The sequence below is a fragment of the Centruroides vittatus genome, unplaced genomic scaffold (genome assembly GCF_030686945.1).
Source record: "Centruroides vittatus isolate TY-2023 unplaced genomic scaffold, ASM3068694v2 contig_1416, whole genome shotgun sequence".
In the NCBI taxonomy this organism is placed as follows: Eukaryota; Metazoa; Arthropoda; class Arachnida; order Scorpiones; family Buthidae; genus Centruroides; species Centruroides vittatus.
In genome coordinates, this window is record NW_027120889.1 from 502,036 (window position 1) to 511,946 (window position 9,911).

The window sequence follows — 9,911 nt, forward strand, 5'->3', positions numbered from 1 at the left end:
AGGCTATTTCTGTTGGTGTTTGTGAATTCTGTATTGGTACTAAACAAGTCAAGCGAAAAATTACCACGGATACTGTTTTTCATAGTTTCAAGGCTTACTTAGGAATCTCTATGGTAGGTCAAGACTAGTTCAGGCATCTCATTTTTGCAGTGTTCATTGCGGGAGATTGGTTTAGGAGGGAAATCAATGCAATTTGCCATTCAACGAATTTGGAGAAAAGCAAGGAGTCAACATGACAACTGTTTCTTTTGTATGGTGGATATTTTCAATTGCAAGACGTCTTCAGACCGGAATACCGTTACATAACTCAATATCGGTTCCACATTGCTACGAGCATCCTATTCAATAACCATTAGAAAGTGTGTAGACTGTAGAAGTCCAGTCGGATGGTGAGTGTGACGAGTAAAGAGATATGGACCGGTAAACAGTCTCATTTCCCAAATTAACGAGAACTGGATAATTTCATAATAGACTAGGGGCTAATAACAAGAATTTAGTAGAAAAGTTTGAAAGAATGAGAGTGCCATATGACAGCGAAACTTCATTACTTACGCTACTCACATCTCGATTTTTTCAGAGAAAATTTAGGAGAAGTGAGTGAGTAACGTAGTGAGAGGTTTCGCCAAAACATCGAAAATATGGAAGAAAGAAATAAAACAACGGAATTAATTCTACATCTGAAATATGATGCTTCCATAAGAGACAAAATATTTGCTTATTTTATTGTTTCAACTAATCTGGTCAAGTACTGCATTGTGATTTGTACTCTTACATTCCCTCCAGTAGCTTATATGAAGCCCAGACAAATTTACATTATGTACAGTGTTGACTTCAGACAATTTTTTGGGGATAATCGGAGATTTCTCTAAAAGAACTCATAAAAATCTAAAAAAAAATGTATCAAAAAATAAACTCTGGATTGCAATTTGAAAATACTGGAGACCTATAAATTCCCACTGTCATTCGTCCGTCAGTCCGTTTGTCTTCCTTAATCTCGAGAATGGAGTTAGATATATGAAAGCTGAGACCAGATATAAAAATCTTACGAGTAGGAGGTCCCGATTAACTATATACTTTCAGACAAACCGGAACTTACGTTATTTCAATTTAAAAATTTATCCTCGAAAGTTGTTAGATGACCGGCACGACTTTATCGTATGATGTATAGGAGCAACCCATTACTAATTTGAGGTGGAAAGCATATAATTTAAACGAAATAAATTAAAAATATGATTAAAAGTTGCAGCCCGGCATTGTGACGATGTCACAATAAAATAGTGTTTGTTTTGGAAACGAATCACTGATGAGCGCTTCAGATCTTCTTTTATTGTTGGGATGCACTCTGTCTCCACTAATCTGAAGAGCCATCTAGAATAACAGTCGGTCATCTCTACAGTGATGTATTTAGAAATATGGCGCCCACCAAACTCTTCCATCTCTAGGCCCTAGTCTAATGGGCCTAATTGGCAATTCGACATTGCCCTAGTAAATTTGTGAGAGAGACATGGCAGAGAGGTGCTCTGAGCGGTTTCCAACTGAATCCCTCGCAGTTTCTAGTTATTATAAATAAAACAAATCGAAATAATTTGCTAGGATCTATGCGTAGGCCCTTTCCCAATTGAATAATAAAGTTTCATTGAATTCCAGTGCCTCCTTCTTGGTGCACGGATTAGTTAATGAGTGCATTGTTGCTTCATCAATTCGCCAACTGAAATATTCCAAACCAAGAGAAGAAGATGCGGAAAAGAATTTGCTCTCTAAGATATGCAAACAATTATATATTTATTTAAATTTTAACAAAATTTCTCTCAATTTATTTTACGTATATTCCATAATTTATATACAGTACTTCAATTATAACTTCATTTTCTTACTAACAGATGCTCTTCAGCCCAACTCATTTATTAAATTTTTTTCGAAATATTTTGGTATTTTTATTAATGTTATATGTATTATTAGAGAATAAATTCGTATTGTAAATATATTAATTTTATAATTATAAAAAAATAATAACAAAATGAATAGGATGTGGAAGCTCAACTGTATTAATCTCCTCCACATTTACTACTTTTGGATAATTTCTTTGTAAATTTTACGTTAATTTTCTGACTTTTTTTTTTTACTGTTTTTGGATCTGCACGTCAGCTTTTATGTAATTTTATTAAATTAAACTTTTCTAGATACAGAAATTATAAAATTAAATTAGTTTTCTTTCTTTTGTTCTATTATTCGTGACACATTCATACAAATTACAAATGATTATTAAAAAGCTGCTTAATTCTATTTTCACTTTTAATCAAATTATTATTACTCATTAACAATATTGCAATCGCCAGATATGCGCTTGAACTTTGACCTTCCAGAATGGGTGAGAGATTCTTTGTTTCTTTCTGTAATTGTTTCCTCGTTTCCTTTGTTAATATTATATAAAAATGAACAGAGAAAATGTATTTTTATTTCTATATTTATTAAATTTCACAAATGCGTCTAATTTTCTTTAATTAGATATGAATTTTAAATAATAATCCTAATTATGAAATCACTCCCTAAGCGATTCGGTTTATTTGACCTCGAAAGTTTTTCGATCACGTGTTCTTTACGGATCTTTATCATTGAAGTTCGCGGGAGATGCTGCAATTGTTGAGATTCTTATCTGGTTTTTACTTACGACTTGATTTGCATAAAAAATACATTTAAATTCGAATTATTTACAAAATTTATTCGTTATTTTATTCAAAAATCTAAAATAAAAATATTCAGATGAAACAATAATATTTTAAAGTCATGAATAGATGAATATTTATCCCTCAGATTATTAAAGTTTCTTCAAAATTAATTCAAATATTGTTTTATTTGTTTAAAATTCACTCGATTAAGTTTTAAATTTTATAAAAAGACACTTTAAAATTTTTTTATTTAAGTAAGAAATGTATCAGTGTATCATCACGTATTTTATCCTCATCTTCGAAATGTGTGATGGTCTCGTATCGCCTCTTCTGTCTCATGACATAAGAATTACTTCTTTTCATTAATTTTAACTCTTATTATCTCCGAAACATTAATTTCCTAATCAAAATTCCATTGATAAACTTGAAAGGCAATCTCACTTTGATGAGGTCAACGTTGTGTTCTATTAATTATACACGTGTATAATTAATAAAACGTGTTCAGCACAATTGATTTCGTTAAATTTTTTACAATTTTCTTCATAAATTTTAAAGCAAGATTTTGTTTATTGAATATTTCCTTTGATATTTATATTCTAAATGAACAGTTTTCTACAGTTTCGCGGGAGATTCTGCATTCGTATGGATGCCCTTGTTTATTTATCAATTTAAATTTAAATAATATAAATTCTTTATTTAGAAACTTAAATTGGCCAACTAGATATTAAGCAAATTATAGAAATAAATTGTATAAACTTAAGCCCTTTATCCAGAATTGAGCCATGACTTTTAATGGGGATAACAATAATTAACAAATCAATAAACAATGAAAATTTGTGTGCAAACAGTTCAATTTTTTAAATAAGAAAGTCCAAACATTGTTACAGTTTTCTCTGTTTTAATTCTAATTTATCCATTGTGATTTTTAATGATTTTATGTTTAATATACATTTATTTTTCAATAGATTTCTTCTCTGTAGTTGTGTCTTCTACATTTGTACAGTACAATAGTTGGGATAGGCTATATTGTATAGCATCGTGTAGTTTAACCATAGAAGATCTCCACTTTGATTCTGACTATGAACTCTACAAGAAGGATGAAAATTAGTAAAGATAAGAGGAATTTAACAAATTATAAGCACTTAATAAAGAGCATCATTGGGAAGAGGTGATGAGTAGAAAGATCAGTGAGTAGGAACAGAATAGTATCAGTTTCATGGCAAACAGAGGAAGATGTTGCAATTCCAAGCATAAGTAAACATCACAGAACGAAGGTCAATAGTTTTTCTTGAATTTATGATACTTGGAGTTCTTGAAGTACTAAATCTGGAATTACAAATTCTCGGAAATTAAATGTAATTACATATATTAAGATCTCTATCCGCGGATGATATGATTAATATCACTAACTGTTAGATAATTGACTAAGTATTTACAGAATTGTGCATTCGAATGAAAAATATCGAGAACAATTGGTTAGTCGACTGCTAGAATAAAAGATGGGATACTTTATACCGCAATTTTCTCCAAAACAATGCTCAGAAACTGTTTTCTTATGCTAATAAGGATTCATATTTTTCGAAACGTTCAGACTGTCGTAATAAATTACATCAACTTCGAGCAATAGTGAATAATTTAAGACCTCGCTTGTACGTTTGTTGTAAGCTGTTTTCTATTATGACAAGATAAAATGATGTATTTTTTTAATAATCTCTTGTGTATTCTTGTATAGATAAAGTTGTGTTTTTATAACACAACTTTAATTTACCACCTTGATCTTATGGAAAATAGAACAGCTTACTTAAACGACTGTAAAATATTTAGTATACCCTCGTTTTTACGACTTTATTGGCTTAAATTTCCACAAGCCAATTAGGTAATTTCTTTAGAAGATTATCTCTTGGAAACTGTTATAATGTTGAAACATCTTGCTCACGACAAGTTTTTCGAGAACTATGGAAAAGTTATCCGAGTTCAAAGAACATGTTCCGAATTCCATGAACACGTTCTTTGAACTCGGATAACTCTTCCATAATTAAATCGAAATTCACCAAACTCTGCAGAAATATGAAGCAACTGTCTGGCTTTATATTCCGCGAAACAGCACCCAAAAATGTCAAAATACTTCTTTGTTATTAAGTGTAAAATATTAAGTGTTTTTTGATTATATCTTATCTGAGAGTTAATTATATTTTGCGAGAAATAATTTATGGACATGGCAGGGTTCTACTGAGCATTTTGACACCAAAATCATTAAAATCTAACGTGGGAATTTTTTTAAAACTCAGACAAGAAACCATAAAAGTCATCCCAGAAGCCAGCGCTCGATTACTGCTCGCCCACGCAATTATAATCCATTAAGTAAGTATTAAAAGAGAAAATTTGTTACAATGCGTAGTGTGAGAACCGAGGGGGTTAAGCGGCGATCTTGACCTCACTTATCGGCTTCCTTGCCTATGCTGTAAGCGAGTGGAAGGGTTGGTGAGGTCGGGATAAGATGTCGAGCGTAGTCAACGATGACATGCATTGAATACAAAAACAACATATTTAATAAACACATAGATTGTTACAATTATTCTAGAGTACAGAACAAAAATACAATTAAAACGGTAAATACTTGGCTCGGCACGACATTTCTATTTGGCGCGTGAACGTTCGTGCGTTAATGTTCGGTTCCGAGGTCCGACCGGATTAGATTTCCCTACCAGGAGTTAATATTAGTCTAACTTATAAACTGTGTGTGTGTGAGAGAGAAAGAAGTTAAGTTCTCTAAATAAATACCTCCTGATACTCACTGTTCATGGATCCTGGTTCATGCGTTGTCAGGAAGACATTCGCTGATCTAGCGGAGGTGCACCGTCGAAGAATTGGCAGAAGGTACTGTTGATTTCCCTTGAGAACTGTGTTCAACCCCTTTTTATACCCATTTCGGTGGAGCTGACTAATGCACCGGATGATGTAGCCCGTTCTAGGTTCGATCTGTGTCTTTAGTTTGTTTACGTTAATTGTCAAAGATCGAACATTTCGGCAAATTTATTACTTTTGTCTATCCAGTATTGTTACTCATTCTACCTCATAAAATTGATAACAGCTGTCAAACTGAATTAACAGCTGGAGAATAACTAACGTCAGAATTTGTCTTGCGACCTCAGTAATAATTGTTGATATTCAAACTGTTTTATCTATCAAGAAATCACAGAAAATAGGATGTGTGTGGGTTTTGTCCGGGTCGGTCTTCTCTTTCTCGGTAACCTTTTGTTTGCCCTTTTTCCCAGGGGGTATTGGATTATAATTATTACTTTAATTATTTAAATCATTTAATACTCAATATCAACCTCTCACAGTAGTGATTCATATTAAATTTTAACTTGGGGTCCCCGCCGTATGTTGGATCTGATTGGACTATTGGTTTTCCGCCAAAATCCCTCTTTTTCGCCTGTATTCTTTATCTAACAATCGATTTTACTACTACTCTAGTCCATTAATATTTTCAAGTGTTCAAAGTTGGATTTAATTGTCTTTCCTGTGATCATTTGTCCTGTTTTCTTAACAGGCAGGCGAAGTTGTAATACAATATTTTCTCTATGCTGAAGAATATAATTTGCCATTTACAGATGTGGTATTTTAAACGGCTCGTCATTGCAATAGATTCTGATCACTAAAGAATCAATTTCTATTGATTCTTTTAAACAGAATCTTGATATAATAAACGTTGTCCGATTCCTAGAAGTTATTGATCCTTTATTAGTTTTATTTCTACACATTATCAGGAAAAAATCTTAGGAATTCCACTAAGCACTGATCAAGAACTCTGATAGTATTGATAATTATCTCTCTGCGAGTTCTTAGAGAGAATGATCAATAAACATTTAGTTTATCTTATAAACAAAAGTGATTATCATCTTCCATGCTAGGGTCAGATCCTGTTTCGAAGGAATCAGGGTGAAATCTGCATATAAATTAAACAAGCTGCAATTTACGACCTCGCGTGGTAAGTCTATAGCTTAGGTCCTCACGTTTTTACATGTATCATATTTGGTGGAGGGGAAGGGCCTGTTATATGTTACAGCTTAGAGCCACAAGCCTAAATTCGTTCTAGATCTAATTCATCAAGTATTGTAGTTGTACAACAGCAGTATTCAATAGCGGATCCAAAAATTGGAGTGAATAAAAGAAAACAGTATGCCTTACAAAATGTTTTATTACTCATGGTACCCGGCTTTTCTTCAGAAAGCTCTCATAAGGTAGTTCAGTTGTGTCCTGTGTACCCAGAAAATATGAACTTGGCCACTAATCTGTCCAAAGCTCGAAGCTCCATTATTAATTATGAAGGAACAACTCGTCCTTCTTTTATTGAATAAAACTGTTCTTGAAAATTTTCTAGTCTCAATCGGTGTCAAAAATGCTCGATATTTACTGAGTAAATTGCCCAATCTTTGCTAGGAAAGCTGCTTTACAGGTTAATTAGCATCTTCGCTCCTACATTCATCTTGATTTTCTATAAGAGAAGCAAACTGAACAGACATTTTTTATGGCATAAACTATTTAAAATCGAATTATTATTCTTTCTATACAGAAAATATAATAAGAAAACACTAAAAAGTGATGTGAATTCCTGTTTGGATTATGTCTTAATATTGCTACAATAGCATCAATATTAGGTATTAAACTAGTCTAAAAGTAAGATTTTTACAATATTAAATATCTTAAGAATATAAATTATACTTTTTTCATTAAAAAAATTCTTACTTCTATCTGTTTTAAGTAGTGAAAAACTTGATAAGAAATTCCAGCTTGCGGCGCGCTGATGCGAAGCGTCAACGCGCCGCCAGCTGAAACTTTTACAATATACTTTGATAAAAATGATTAATTAATCAATAAACCTAAATAATTAAATAAATTAATTGATAATTATTCAATTAATTAAATCAAATTAAATAACATTTTAAAATATATATTTTAAAAAGTAAAAATTTGAAAAACTAATCGCGAGCGCGCGACGCCATGCGACGCTACACCACTGCACTCTTTAATTAATTTATTATTTTAAATGCTAATTTTTTTGTTATAAAATTTAAAATTTAATTCATCTATTTTAATTTAATTGAATACATTTAAATTTATTGATTGTATTTTAGAATTATTTGATTTATTTGAATTATTTGATTACTTTCCTTCATCTTTCTCTTGTCTCTTGTCTCCCTTCATTTGTATACTTTTAAACGTAAAATCAAATAAATTTTAATTAAAATTTTTAAAGCTTTTAATGTTAAAAAGTTTTTATGATTTGTTTTAAAATTTTAGAAATAAATTTTAGGCGAAAATTGTTTTTATTTTTTGATTTATTTTAAACTTTTTAAAGTCATCCAATTACATTTTTCGTTACAAAATTCTGTTTTCTTTCTAAATTAAAACATTATTTTGACCCTTATTCAATTATTAATGAATATAATTAATTAATTTTTTTTTTAAATTTTTATTTTTCTCCTGAATTAATGTATTTTTTTTTTTTTTTTTGAAATTTACATGAATTTAATTTACTTTCTTTTAAAGTTTTCCTACTATTTTCACTATTGTTCCTATGAATAATTCATCATCTGTTGTTTATGCTTGGATAAACTGTGGTAAATTTCTTAGAAAATTTTTGTCAAATTACTTAATTAATTAAATTAAGATTCTGAGAATTTTTCTCTTTATAAATTTAAATAACATATTATTAAACTTAACCTTAAAAGTATGTTCCTATTCGCAACATAGCAGAGACCAATTAGAAGACACGATTTGAACACGATGTCATATCTAGAAGTTAAAATATAGAACTAGCCAATCAGATGCGATTGTTTTAAAACGTCATCACCTGATTCAAAGATTCAAATCCTCGCTTATGATTGGACACTGCTGTACTGGAAACTTTAATTCTATTTGTTTACGAATTTTAATGTTAAATGTGCAGCGAAACAGTGGCCAATCAGAAGACAGGATCTGAACACGACTTCGTATCTATAGAACTGGCCAATCAGATGAGAAGGTTTTAAAGCGTCGTCACCTGATTCAAATCCTCGCTTATGATTGGACACTGCTGTACTTGGTAACTTTAATTCTATTTGTTTATGAATTTTAATGTTAAATGTGCAGCGAAACAATGCAAGTTTCATTAATTTAAATACAGCCAAAACCTGTGCCACTGACGGGATCATAAAAAAATGGCCGTCGTTGGGGGTTATTCAATATGCATTTTTGTTTAACATCAGTGAAGAAATGGCCGTTATTGAGAGGTGGACGTTATTTGAGGTTGGCTGTTTGAAATTTGATTGAAAAATTCAAAATTTCAGACGAATTGAACTCAAACATTCGTCTTAAAGTAATTAAATTCAGATAAACATTTATTTAACATTAATTAAATTCTACTTTTCAAAATAAATTTATCCAATTTTCAATATAGTTTTAAACATTTAAATAATCAAATTATAATAAAAGTAAACATAATTCATTATAAAATTATGTAAAATGAATACTTCAATGAGAATTCTTGACACGTTTTTATTTTCCGTATTTTTTTTTTTCTTTTTATTTTATAAATTATAACGTTAAAATTTAAAAAAAATTAATTATTAAATTTAAAACGTTTAAATGTTAATTTAAATTAAATAAATTCATTGTTAAAATTTTAAATTAAATTTGTCCACTTTTAAAATATTTTAAAACAATTTTCAAATATTGAATATTGTATTTTTTTAAATAAACGTTTCTGTTAGTAATTAATACGTTATATAATTAATTAATATTTTATTATTATAAATTATAGTTAATATAATAACGTTTTTTTTAAAAATAAAATATGATAACAGATGGCGCCATCAGAATTTTAAATGTCGCCGGGAAAGTTGAGCAACTTGTTGCCGGTTTATTTAAATATTTGATAAAAATTATTTTAACTAAATTTTGGGAATTTTATGGATTTTTCTCCAATTTTTTCAAGGAAAAAATAATAACAAAAAAAAAATATTATATTAAATTTTCTAAAAATCTGAGAAAATACTTTTTGAGTTCTTTTTTTTTATTTATATATTTGTTATAAATATTTTTAAACGTGTTGATGATTGAAAATAAAGGGAAAAGAGTCGTTCAAAATGGGTTGAACGAACTTTTATTAACGTCAAGAAGTTATATATTATTGAATTCCAACAAAATTGTCTAAAACTTATCAAATAAGTGGGTCAAAAAGGGTATATTATTTTTCATAAG

General features: G+C 29.9%; 1 long non-coding RNA gene across 1 annotated transcript; it reads right to left on the reverse strand.

Annotated features, from left to right (window-relative positions):
* Positions 1 to 3,544: 3,544 nt before the first annotated feature.
* Positions 3,545 to 5,686, reverse strand: LOC136968223 (uncharacterized). Its single transcript, XR_010879622.1, has 2 exons — positions 5,462 to 5,686; positions 3,545 to 3,752 (listed from the first exon to the last, which is right to left on the reverse strand). It is a non-coding gene; the product is annotated as an uncharacterized lncRNA (long non-coding RNA).
* Positions 5,687 to 9,911: the final 4,225 nt, after the last annotated feature.